Genomic DNA, 13,601 nt, shown 5'->3' on the forward strand with positions numbered 1-13,601 from the left:
ATTTTTCTGATGCCAGATTTTGTGAAGTTAGTCATTGTTGTCTTAACTGCATCATCCTGCGAATAGCTAGCACATGCCTTAACTACTCCTCTGCATAGATACAAGAATAATTTTAAAAAACACATAACTGCTTCCAAAAAATCCAGATTTTGAAACAAAAAAGGAGGACTGAGCAGGGAAAAAAAGAGGCCTTAGTAGATTGACAATACAGGATATAGAACCTTTCAGATCCTAATCCATGAGGGGATGTTTCTATCTGGCCCCATAATGGAGTCCACATGCCTGAACTAGATGCTGGGACTTCACGCATGTGTTTAAGGGGAGTTAAGTGCCTTGGAGGGGGATTCACAAAAGCCACTGTTTGGGGAGCTGCCTAAGCCAGCCAAATAGGAAAAGCTCAAGATTGCAGTTCATCCTAAATCCCAGCTCTCTCCTGGGTTTAAGTGCCTTCTGGTGAATGAAGTACACAGGCACAAGTCCCTCCACTCTCAGCTCATAGCCCACAATCCTCTTTTGAAGGCAGGTGCCAAATTTTTCTTTCAAACTCCGAGCAGCCGTCAGCAGCTCAAGCACGGTCTTACTCAGGCTGTGGAAGAGGGGTCTAATTGCTTCCTTAAGCAAAGGGCATTGAAGTGCACATTTCCTACCTCCTAGGCGTGCCGGAGCCAGCAGGATCCAGGCATCAGCTCCCAGGAGGTAGGTAGGAGCTGGCACGGGTCAGAGTAGACCCAAGGAGGCCTGGGGAGAAGGAAAGCCATGAGAAACTTTATCTGAAAGCTTGGGAGGCCTCAACAGGCGAAGGGAGCCTCAGGTCCATGCCCTGCCCTAAGGAAGGTTTGTGCACTGGGACAGAGCAGCTCTTGAGAAGGACTTTAATGGCCCGCCAGCTCAGGCAACAGCTAATCAGTCCCAAATCAGGGACTTGGCTTTTGGGACCGAAGTGCTTTAATTTCGCCTTCCAATCCTGTTTTCTCATATGCTTCCAGCCCACCTCTGCCCCATAGTGCTGCAGGCAGCTGAAGGGAGGCTGGTGTCCCCCTGCGACCTGGTTTAACAGCTGAGTAGCAAGAGATTTGTCAGCCTATAACCGCTGGCATAGTCCTTCGTCCTGGCTGCAGTACTGACGAAATGGAAGTGCCAGCTCCCACTGCGGACATTTTGTAACAGTTAGATGGGAGAGCTGAGCACTGACCAGCTCTATATCCTGTATATTTGCTAGTCTCACAGCTACCAGTGATCATGGGTCCAAATGGCTGCACTGAACACTTCGTATTGTTTCTCTTGGAGTAGAGTTGAGAGATTTAAATGAGTGAGCAATACTATTTGCTCTTCAGTACTTGGCTTGACTTTCCTTTGGACTTGGTTGAGTTATTCTGAGGTGACAGATATGGTAATTTCAAGTCCTTTCAACCATAGCACATTGGATTGCATATAGGAAATTAATTCTGCCTCATGGCATCTTTGCAGTTTAAATGACTACGTATTTTCATGGATTCAGATCAAGTGTGTGAGAGTGGGGTCTTTTGTGTGTGTGTGTGTTTCAGAAGTATTCTTTACTGTGCTTTTGAGACACGTGGCAAACATTTAAGGTAAGTATTCACCGAATCAAACCTACAGGGAGTATTTCACAACTCAGGTTGAAAGTTGTTTTGCTGGTGTCATGCTACCCTTATTTCTGCACTAGTAAAGTGGGAAGAGAGCGGCATCTGTGTAGGCCTGTACATGTTACACTTGTTAACAAGTATCAGCGATTTCAATCCTTGTCTCTCTGCCTGTTGACTAGACAAGTGGTTATGTGTTGAAGTAGACTTGAATAAGAACCATTTCTTACCTGCTGCACAAGAGGAAAAGACAGAAGGTCTTCATGGGCAGATCTGTCTGGCATGACACAGGAATGTATGTGTGGAGATCAGCCACGGAGGCAGTGTAGAGGAGTACACTAGAGTTTTTGGTGGTCATTGCACCCTGGTGCAAGATTATAAAGAGATGTGCATTGGCAGATCCATTGTCAACCATCTAGCAACTTCCAACTTCATGTCCGCCCACAGATATGACCCAAAGGGTCTTTTATAAAAGCTAAAAGCCCATTTTTAAAATCATTTTAACTAAATGAGTGTTTAGTTGTGGCTATTGTCATCTTAGTCTTTATCAAGAAAAGTAGCATAAAAAATAAAATTACGCATTTTGGAAATATGATTGTGACATAGTATCTGCTTGATTGTTGTGAATGGAACAGTGTCAGGTCATGACTGAGATCAGCACATCCTAATAAATATGACAGTATCTGTGATATTTTATAATAAAATAGGAAAACAATTGTTGCTAAGCAATGTTAAAACATTCTCCTGATTTCTATCTGGGTGGAGGAATCTAGTATGTTTAACCTTCTAAGGCAAGATCATTTCTTCCACTGTTTGAGCAAACGTAGGATAAGTATGCAAAGGGCAGGTATCCTTTTAATGGCAAATAACTTTCCAATAAAAACCATCTGAGAGACAGGAGGTTTTTTCAAGAGAAATACTTTACAGACATTTGTTACTGCTTTCATGTCTCACTCGGACTGGGACTTTGGAGTTCCGAGGAGCTGCAAGGTTAGAATATAGCAAATAAAAACAAGGGAGAGAGAAGCTGCTCTTTCTCTCGACAGGCTCGTCAAAGGACAGTGAACGGAAATATTGTAAGTGGTAACAATTCATCTCTGAAATAGAGCCTCCAAAGCCTTTTCCTTTTATTAAAAAAAAAAAAAAACCAAACTCATGAAGCAGCATGAGGATGAGAGCCAAGAAAACATTTTGTACACCATCAAAGTGAGAAAAGGAACAGAAATGCTATGCTGTGCCAGTTTCAGAAAGAGGCAATCAAGCAAATTTTATGGGTAAGAAAGCAATGCATAAGGCCACAGGATTGCAACAGGAGTCACAGAGAACAATAAATTGTTTCAAATTAAGATCAGGCCAAGTATTTCAGAGTCCTGCACAGATTTCTTGCTTTATAGTTCAAGAACTCCCAGGACTGGTAAAAGTAAATGCTGTTTGGGTTGCAAAGGCTAGAGTATGATAACTCTGAAGGGGCACGTGAAACAAGGTTTCTCTATAACCAGAAGACTTTAACCAAAGAACCAGTACACCTAGAACTAGACTCTTTTTCTTAATGAGGTTTCATGATCTTGATGCCTTGTTGGGCATTAATGGCTCCCATCTAGATCACTGCAAAGCACTTTAAATTTAATCGGCACGCACGCAGAGCTAAACACAGGAGGGAAGGGGAGGGGAAATATAGTTCTAAACCTCAGAGAAGTCCCTGCTTCATCACTGACAATAAAGAGGCTAAAACTGAGCCCTTTCCAAAGAGCCAGCCCTCCTGTCTGCCTCAGGCACCCAAGAGGTGCCAGGAGTCCTCACCTCCCAAAATGCCCCACTGGAGAGCCAGACCTCAGTGGTAAGGGAGACAGACATCTGATTTTCCCAAAGCTGCAGCAGGGCTCTATCCACCCAAAAACACAGTGCAGCCTTTTTCCCCCCAAAATGAAGATATGGTGACAGCGACTGTGTCATGGCAGGATGTCACACCCTGGCAGGGTGCCTGCGGGTGGCCCACAGGCCGTGCAAGGCAAGTCAGACCTCAAGCAGCATCAGCGACTGAAATGGCGCTTGCTGCAGCCTCAGGATCAAGAGAAGCACAGGAGGAGTTTCTGGCCACTTTTCCCTCATCTCCTCAGGTTTGGCACCAAGTATAGCTTAGCTAGTCTGAAAAGTTGAGCCTACACGAGTATTACATCTGAAGACACCTGTACTGCTTTACATAATGTTTAATCTAATAAAAAGACCCATTATCTTCCCTACACTATCTGTGACAATCAGTCACTGTCATTACCAAGAGCAGTTTTATAATCAGGATTTTCCTTTCTATTGCTACTTCTTGGGAAGTGTTTGAGAAAAACATGTATTCTAGCACCTATTTGTGTCTTCCGGATGTTAACGAACTGGATTTTTGCATATACACCTAAGCTTTCCTAAAGGTATCGAGATCTGCTAATTCCCACCCTCTAAGCAGTCTTCCCAAACATGTGAAAGAAAACCCTAAACCAGGCTGTATTAGAAAAAAAAATATATCCTTAGTTGATATTTTGTGTCTTTTTAGGACTCAATGCACCTTCACAAAGAATATATTTTTTCTGCTTTTAGTACAGTATTTTGATTAATCAAATTAGGAAATAAGAGTTCTCTGAGCAGTAAAACTGGTAGATATCCTTCAGAATAAGAGTCTCTGCCACTTGTGAGTATTTGGGTGAAGATTCAGGACACATTTGATTTTATTAATCGCCACAGCAAGAGACAGTCTTCTTCCCTTACTTTTGTCTACTCCCATACATCCGGTAAAATGGAGCATTTCACTGATTAACAAGCTTAGCATTAAACTGTGCAGATTATTCACTTGTCATTTAGAGCAAATTGCCAGTGTGTGGTTTGTTCACAAGCTGTAGCTAGCTGAACCAAGAGGTAGCGAAATGGAAACCTCTTACACTTTTACCAGCAAGTATAATTCATAGCAGCACTGCTAGAGGCACTGCTTTGGATTAAAAAGTAAAATGCTGCGATACACTTTGCAAATAGTTGTACCGTAATAATGTGCAGTTGTACCATGAAAATTTGGGAGTCTTCCACTGCACGCAGCCAGAACAACCTATCTCAGGGCAGAGTAAAGCCAAGAGTGATGAGTGACAGATGAGAAGGGAGGTTTCAAACGAAAGCCTGTACTTCCCTGTCCACACTGTTTCGCAACCAGTAATCACCACAGCTCATTATCAACACCTCGAGGCTGAGCTTACTGGATCAAGCACTTCAGTGTGAAGCGCATCTCCGGCTGTTTGTCTTTGCATTTATTTTGGGGTAGGGGACTGGCAGTAGCCGTGAAGCGTTTTCACCAAAACAATCTCCAAACTAACAACGCCCGCGGGAGACGGTTGGTCGACTATAAAAGCACTTCCATGAAAACCAGCCTCACTGCCAGTGGGCTGCGCACAGCAAACCCATTACATCCGATAAGGCAAATTCCTTGGACGGTGTCGGTGCCTGTGCCCTACAAGGAGCTCCTTCTGCAGCGCCCAGTAGCACCACCGTTTCAGAGAAGGAGCCCTCCGTTCAGTTCCCACATTGAACAAACAGCCTGTGCTCGGACCCATCGGCTGCCAGTCCCGGGCTCCGCGCCAGGAGGGCGATTACCTTCCGATAAGCGGGGAGGCAGCTCTACGCTTTGATCGTTTTGTGTGTTCCACATTATGGGGTCCAGGTTTACATGCCTCGCACAGCTGACTGCTGAACGGGGAGCTAGTGGCAGTTGCTTAAGTGTCTCCATCAAAGCCGTCTGCCACCAAGACTGTAGGCAAACTGCCCAGAAGAGAGCATTAGGCAGAGGATTCAAGCACATGCCGTATGGCAGAGAACAGGAAAATGTATTCAGAGGCAGGTATTTGCTAAATCCTACCTATAATTAATTCTAATCCCATAATTAAAGTCGCATGCTTTTCTGCAAACATTCCCCCACGCTGGTCCTTCCTCCTCGCCCTGAGGTCAGACACCGATTTGTGCAAACAAGTACATGCCACCGTGCAAGACAGCTGCATCCCCAGGGACTGTGGTCACCCGGCCAGTGATGCCCAGCTTGCTGAGCCTTGTCGCGGCTCCCTGCCGTCTGACTGCAAGTAGCTTTCAGGCATTTTCCAGCAAACAGCTTCTGGGCCAGATCCCCAAAGACATGCAAGAGACTAGCTCCCCTGGAAATCAATTACTAGCACCAGGCATCTGAATACCATCGTAAATCGTGAGCTTCGTGTTTGTGTTGAGTCGGCAGAGCCCCGTGCCTGGGAGTTAGGGGTTGTGGAGATGCCAATCTAATCATGCCCAGATTTGCAGAGAGAGATGGAGATGCCTACTTGGGCCCACGCATGTAGGCTCACAGCAGACTGGGCATGGGGAGAAGGCTAAAGGCAATATAATTATGGCTGCATAGCCTAATTTCTCCTCCTCATCGTGGCTGCTTCCAGTCCCAGAACATGTGTTTGCACATACATGCACACATAAATACCTGCACAGAGACAACAGTTTTCATATACATGTAGTAACAGACACACATGTACATATACACTGCTTGGAAGTAAGAAATGGGGGAGGTCCAAGGGTGCCATTCTCATACAGAGAGCTGGGTGACCATCCAGACGGAGCACATGCATGAATGTATTTGCAAAAAAATTGGAGCAAAGGCAGTTGCTTTGTCTTTGAAAGTGGATTTACGAATGGATAAACAGAGATCTCCCCAAGTATTGCAAGAAAAGATCATATAATTACCACTGAAGCCAAAGATAGCTTATAGATGATTATCAGTATTTAAGATGAAGCCATTTATTCAGATGTTTTCACACTTCTCTAAGAAAGCAACTGTAGGCACCATTTTGATTTTTTTAAAAAACAGAAATAGGCATCCGCCACATGTTGAATATTCCCCATTAGCAGCAGGTTTATGCATGTGTGCATTTTAAAATGTTTATTATGACAATCCTTGTTATGACTGTCTTAGATTTAGTAAATACCACATGATAATCAGACACAGTTGTTAGACCTTGAGCAAAATATGATTTAATTTATTTTTAACATACTGAACAATAGCTGTTTCTTGGTAATCTAAACTGAACACAGACACTCAACGCTACTTTGTTTCCTTGGAGGGGACAGTGAAAAGGAGAAAGGGGAAAAAAATAATAATAAACCTGATCTCTGTGGGAGAGTTTCACAAGAGGCAAGAACACGGGATTACATTTACCATAAATCCTACTTTCCTCCCTGCTGGAGGCACAGGCCATTACAGACCCTTTAGCAAGGCGAACTCTTTGCCTGCCCAAGAAACAGGTGTCAGGTTCAGTGAAGCTGTAGGCACCGTTAAAAGGACGATGATGGGGGACTCCAAACCTCCTTGGGCTGAAGTCAGACACAGAGCAACCACCTCCTGCCAATGGCATGGCCGAGCCCTCACACAGGGGCTGTGCTCTCATTTACCATCCTCCTGCTCTTTACTGCTGAAAATAAGGTTAAATCAGCGTAGCTAGTCTTAATTTGTGTTATGAAATTGGTTAGTTTTCAGAGGAAATTTGTGCCAAGAGGCATTTTGTGGCCTTCATTCCCTGTTTCTATGCGAAGTACAATTGAACTTGCAAAAAGAAACCTCCCAAACTGAGTTTAATTAGTTTGATTGCAAATTCAAAAACATCTGTTCAAATGACACAAAACCTTGTTTGGCACAGAAAGGCAGAAGAGTGCTTTATATTCAAGTGGTAACGTGTATATTAAATGGCATCCTAAGCTCTGAGCAAATACAGAATTATTTGGCAAGCAGAAGGTTGTTGGGTTTTCCTGCCCCTGACAAGTTCCCACTAAAATTCAGTCTCCATGCAGTACAGTTTGTGCTCAGATCCCTTCAGAAAGTACTCACTGACTGACAAGTTGGTCCTCAAAGGAGTTTATGATCCAGAGTTTCATTTTAGCTGAGATTAAGTTTTGAAACAGTGTCTTTGAAAACCGTGGACAACAACACGCTGGGAAGATCAAGTCACCTACACATCACAGCACTGCTGCTGAGAACCACAACCAACATTTGCTTGGCTTTTCACATCTAAAGACGTCTCCCACTTGAACTCACCCCAACTATTCACTGGTGCTGAGTGACTACAGGAACTAAGGCCTTGGTAGCGGCTCTTCTCATGTCACGCTAAAATTTCTTAGAAGGAAGGTAGCTGGCTAAGAGAATTAGTTTGCCCAGTGCTTAATCTAATACTTTTCAGGTGGTGGGGACCTTAACAAAAATATGTATGGGGTGGGGGTGTGCATGCACTTGCACGTACAGCACAGCGGTTTAAGGGAACCATATTGTACAAAACTGGAACAGTACAGGTTATGTTACCAAAGTAACACTAAAAATGAAAACAGAAAAAAAAGTTGGTTATCGTCTTGTGAAGACTTTGTAGCTTTCTCTTACAAGCCCTTCTTTGACTCTACATGAGCTGCCCCATATATCTCTGCCTGCAAGCTGGGGGACAGCCAGGGAACTCCCCACAGATGGCTGCTGTTCTTCCAACCCACCAGGTCTCTGCAACCCAGTGGAGTTACTCCTTACACGTGGTAACATATTATTTGCCATTTCCATTGCATTATGCTGTCCCAGCATGTCACTATATGACAAAGAGAGACTTTAGTGAGGTTTATAATGTTCCCTTGGGATTGGACTCCCCTCATCTCCAAGAGCAGAGCCATCCCTGGATACACCATTGTAGCTACTTGGTAAATACAATCAATTGTCAAGGTCACTCCAAAGGTAGCCGTGTTCTTAACCACTTTTGGTCTCGAGTCAAAAACATCCTAAAGAATTTAGCTTTTTAGCATCAAATATTTGTTAGTATTCCTCTTCCGGGCACAAAATCTCCAGAGTCACTAGGATTTTCCATGTGGAAACCTGAATACTAACAAGTTCTTCCCCTCAGTGCAGCGGGGAATGGGTCCCTGCAGCTTTAGGCAGTCCCTGTGGAAGGGAAGAAGTAGTTCAGGTCACTGAGATCTACTCATGCCTTTTGCCTCTTCAGGAAATATAGCAGTTCAAAAGTAACATATGGCAAATTAAGCCCATAGGGCTAGTCTCTGGGTAAGCATCTTAGAGGTTCTGAGACATGGGTAAATTTCTGTTAACCCCAAAATTGGTTGCAGAGCGATCGCTTCCCTTTATCGGTAAGAACCAATAAATCAAGGTCTGGCTTCCACCCTTTGCAATACCACCTATGATTTCGGGCCCCACGTGGACAGACATCACTCTTTCCATACATTCTTTACACAATTAGGCTAAACCAGCCATGATTTCTTCACACTAATTTAAGAATTACAACTGCTGGTACATTTTGTTTTGTCTTCAGTTTCCACTGACAAAGGCAAATAGCCAGAGGAAGGGCCTTTCTAGTTTTCTCAGGAGAACAACTCTACCAAAGAGGTTATTGAGAAATGTTCTCACTTGAGCGTTGCCCATAAAAATGTGTTTTTTCAGGGACTCTGTCTCTCACCCACAGAGCCAACCACACATGTTCACACACAAGCAGCTGAACACTGTGGTTTAGGATAATGTTCCTTTGCCCTCGAGTGGCTTGCCCCACCCTAGGTAAAGCAAAACGTTTATTGTGTCTTAATCTGAACAACTGGTGCAAAATGACTTGTCACACACTATGGTTGCTTCTCCTCTGTCTTCCTTCAGACATTCAAACAATTAATGTAAAACTTTGCTTTCTCCAAGGCTTTGGCTTCTCTAAAGGTACATGCAGGCACTGATTTACCTGCCATATATATGTAGACACAATCTCATTGTTTTCTGACAGAAACCCAGTAAAATCCCATTCCAAAGTCAGTTTATTGCTCTGCTGATGGACACCTTTGAAAGCACGTTGGATCACATTACATGAACATGTTTGGAGATGATCCCTAAATTGCTGGGATTTGGGTAAAGGGTGTGAGAATTCTTACACTTTGGCTGCATCTTCAGCACAGATTTTTCTCCTCCTCACTCTGATATTTTCCTTAAGTCCTGTCACCGCTGGGAAAATCTCCTTTTACTGTTCATAACCTCTGGAGGACCTGTCCAACATTTAAGATCTATACGCTTCTTTTAAAATCCAAGAGCAAGATTTTCAGTAGCTTTTAGGCATTTAAAGATGCTGGTGTTTTCCTTCTTGTTGAAACAACAAGAGCTGTGCACCCAGGTATTCAGGAACAAACTGCTGGGCATAAAAAAAGACCTTCAACTTCTCTCTCTCAGTACATAAATAATTTTCTAGAGAAGCTGAGTAGGATGAGACAGGCAATGAGCTGAAACACGGAAGGACCATCTCAGGCATCCCTCATGCTTCAGGGCAGGCCTGCCTTACAGTGACGGTATCTGATAGCAATAATCCAGCTGGACCCACTGCCGGGAGGCAGCGAGCAGTAGCAGTTGCACACATGACTGCCACATTTCTCATCAAGACTAATGTTGTCCGATCCCCCCTCCCTTTGGGAGCAGGGGGAGAGATGAGCCACACGGCCGGTGCTGAACACAGGCCACTTCCCAGGTACCTGCAGCAGATCCCAAGACCCTGACAGCTCACATGAGGCTCTGACCTCCTCCAAAAAAGACATCGGCCAAGTCCCAACTAGCCCAAGGTTGTTCAGTAAATAAACCCTGTCACAGTCCACTCGGTGGACTCATGATGGTTCGTTTGCTGTGATCTCAAAGTGCAAAATTAAGGCGGCCACGCCAAAGGGGTTTGCTTCAATCAAACAGTGAAACTTTATTGTCCGCCCATAAAGCAGCATCCGATAGGTAAAGAGGGTGAAAGGAAAGGGGAAAGTAAAGTGAAAAGAGGAAAGAGATCGATAGCTACCACCGTGGGTCCAAGGCATCCCTATGGTCCCAGGTCCAGGCAGCGTCCCGCTGATCCTAACAATCGTCATGATTGCTGGTGGGGAAAGCTTCCCAAGTTCGGGTGCTGAGGAGCCCTTTTTTATGCCAAGTAGCACACCTTGCTCCTCCTCTGTATCTCCGCCTCTTCTTGGCTCCATCGATGCTGATCAATTTTTTTTTTTTTTTTAATAACAGTTCTCAGGCTCATCCCTGGTACCGGAGAATGGCACAGCACTCTTTAGCCAAAACAGAGCCATCCTGCCTCTGCAAGGCTCCCTCTTTCGGCTGTTATCTCCCCTCACAAAGTTTCTAGAAGGGAGAAGCAGATACCAGCACTCTCATTCTTTTGCTGTTTTTCTGCCAGATGAACAAGCTCTCAGCTCTCATCCTTGCTCTGTCCAGGGCATAATGACCTTACAAGCCTGGCATTCCATTCCCAGGATCAGCAACTGCATCTCAGGCAGGCTGCTGCAGACTCATGTCAAGATGTTAGCTTAACTTTTGGGGTACCTTACTGTCCATATCCCTGATGACAAGGTTGAGACAATGCTGGTTTTGGACTGACTCTTGCAAACCCCCACCTGCCACCTCAGCTACTCACAGGCACCAGCCTCAGACAAAATCAATAGATGAGAAGCAATTTCTCATTTCCAGGCCACACTGTTTTGGTTATGATGAGTCAAAAAACACCAAAAGAAACACAGATGTAATGAGATCACCTCATTTTCTGGAGCCTTCCTATCTCTAGAATTCTTGCCTGATCTTCCTCAAAATTTCCACACGCACACACAAAATCCTCTCATGTGCTGTGCGGTCACGCCTGTTAAACCGCAGGTGCGTCGCATGACACTTGGCAGGGCCGAGGGAGCTCAGCACAAGCAGCAGGAGGCTGAGTTCACCCTGAGCTGCAAGCAGGCTGGTGTCCCCGTAGGAAATTTTTTTCAATTACTTCAAATAGCTCCCACTCGCACACAAAGCCCATGTTTTGTAATAAAAACAAAGAGAAAAATTACATCCAAAGGAATTTTACCTATTTCCTTCTCCACTTATTCCACTGAAGTTATCTTTTTAAAATAACAAACCCCAGAAAACTGGCCACCAGAACAACAAAGTAGCCAAGAAGCTAATTTAATACCCTCATTCTTCAAAATCCACCCTGCCCTTCATGATTGTAGGTTTCCACAACAGTCCTAAATCATCTGACATTTTCTAATAATTTTTTTAAAGGTTTCACCGCATTTCTCTCCATCTCTTTTCATTTGGGAGCGACGCACAGAATGCTGCGAATTTTCCAGTAGCTGGGATTTTCCCTGCAGGCTGAGGCAGGTGTTACCCTACTCAGCTACAGAGAGCCAAAGCTGCAGCCAGTTACTCGTTATGGTACAGAAAGGAACAGAAGGGCCAACAGAGAGAAGAGTGGGGAATGCCACCCATCCCCCCAAAAAGAGGTTGCTGGGCGTCCACGTGCCCAGATGAAGCTGCAGCAGGTTAATAAGTTACCACATCCCAGCTGAGCCACAGTACCAAATCACACACAGGCTGTCCTGGCAGTCCAGCGCCTTTGAGCTTTAAGCAGAAAGACTGCGTCCTAAGGCCCTAATCCTTCAGCTCACAGCAAAGCAGCCAGCTGTGGGCTAAAAGCCACACTCAGCTCACTGGAGATGAAGCGTTTGCTGAAATGCTTTGCTGGACAAAGATGAGCAACTGTGCTTGGGCTTTAGCTACACTTACAAACTCCTGTACATCTTGGCTCTGGTTTTCTTTGCCACATGGCAGCTGGTTATATCCAAGACCTTAAATTCCTGGGAGAGAAAGTGACTGTAGAAACTCAGCTGCGCAACATATGCTCCATCTAGTGTTTATTCATTAATATTTCATTTTCTTAAATGGTTTGTGTTGCTGTTAACACATAGGTCCATCTTTTCTGTAGTTCGTTTGTCTACTGAGGATCATTATTGAAGATATTAACCTTCTGCTGGTTGTTTTAACTATACAGTTTTGACTTAGCCTCCACTTACACCTTCAGTAATGACGATACACTAATTTCAATTGAGAGATAGGTCTTATAGAACAAAATTAAGGAGAAAAGTTTTTAAAAAGCAGCAAGCATTTCTCCAGGTACTTTGCTAATGCAATGTGAATGGACAACTTTGAGCAGGAGTAAAACATAAAAACTAAATGACACCCAACGTTACCACCAGATCAATAACCTTCACCACAGCACAGAGCAGCGAGAGAAGCCGTTTCTCTGGGATGGTCCCTGCCAGCCCGCCCAGTGCTTGAGCCGAGCCCTACAGCGGCCAGTGAGGAAAACACAAGTCATGGCTCCGGGGCTCGACGCCTGCGGTGCCACTGACCCACTCCCTGAGCTTGGCGAGTTTCTCGGCCGCCCTGCAGCCTGCTCACAGCCTCTGCCCACCAGGCACAAGTCCCTCACGGATGGCAAAGTCCCACCCTCCCAAATTATTCTGAGGCCCATTTTGAGGCCTGCTGTACACTATGCAGCGTTACAGGGGGCAAACAGAGCCACTTGCTGCCCCCTCCTCCATAAATAATTTCCTTCCTCCAACCCCTCCTAACTCTCGCGCTTTCCCCTGGCTCTCGGCAGCGGCCTTACCTGCCCAAAGCCAGGTCTCTGTAGGGCTCCTGCAAGGACACGTCCCAGCCCACATTGGATCCTGCTGCCCCCCAAGCGAGGGGGTCCTGCTGCATGCTGCAGAATCACCCCGCGCAGGGGAGCCAAGGCTGCAGCCCCACGAGCAGCTGGACTCAGGCGGGGAACAGCCACAGCAGGAAAAGGGGGAAAGCTTCTCCCCACAAGATACCTCCCAAGACACAGAGGGCATGGTGCTGAGCCCCTTTGCTACAGACCGAGGGGCTTTTTTGTCTTCTACGTTGAGCTGGGCTGTTGGGGAAGGACAGGAAAATAAGCAGGTGGCACAAAGCCCTCGCTGCCTCCTCAGGCCAGCCCCCTCGCACCTGGGCTCAGCAGGGCCCAGCAGCTGCTGGGAGCAAGTCCCGCCGAGCAGTTTGGCAAAGCTCAGGTGTGCCTGTGTGGCGGGGGCTTTTCAAGGTGCCCGGGTTGGGTGCAAGATGTCTTTGCATGGTGGAAAAGCAGGGATGGCGGGGAACAGCCA

This window comes from Leptosomus discolor, chromosome 1, assembly GCF_034619465.1.
Source record: "Leptosomus discolor isolate bLepDis1 chromosome 1, bLepDis1.hap2, whole genome shotgun sequence".
In the NCBI taxonomy this organism is placed as follows: Eukaryota; Metazoa; Chordata; class Aves; order Leptosomiformes; family Leptosomidae; genus Leptosomus; species Leptosomus discolor.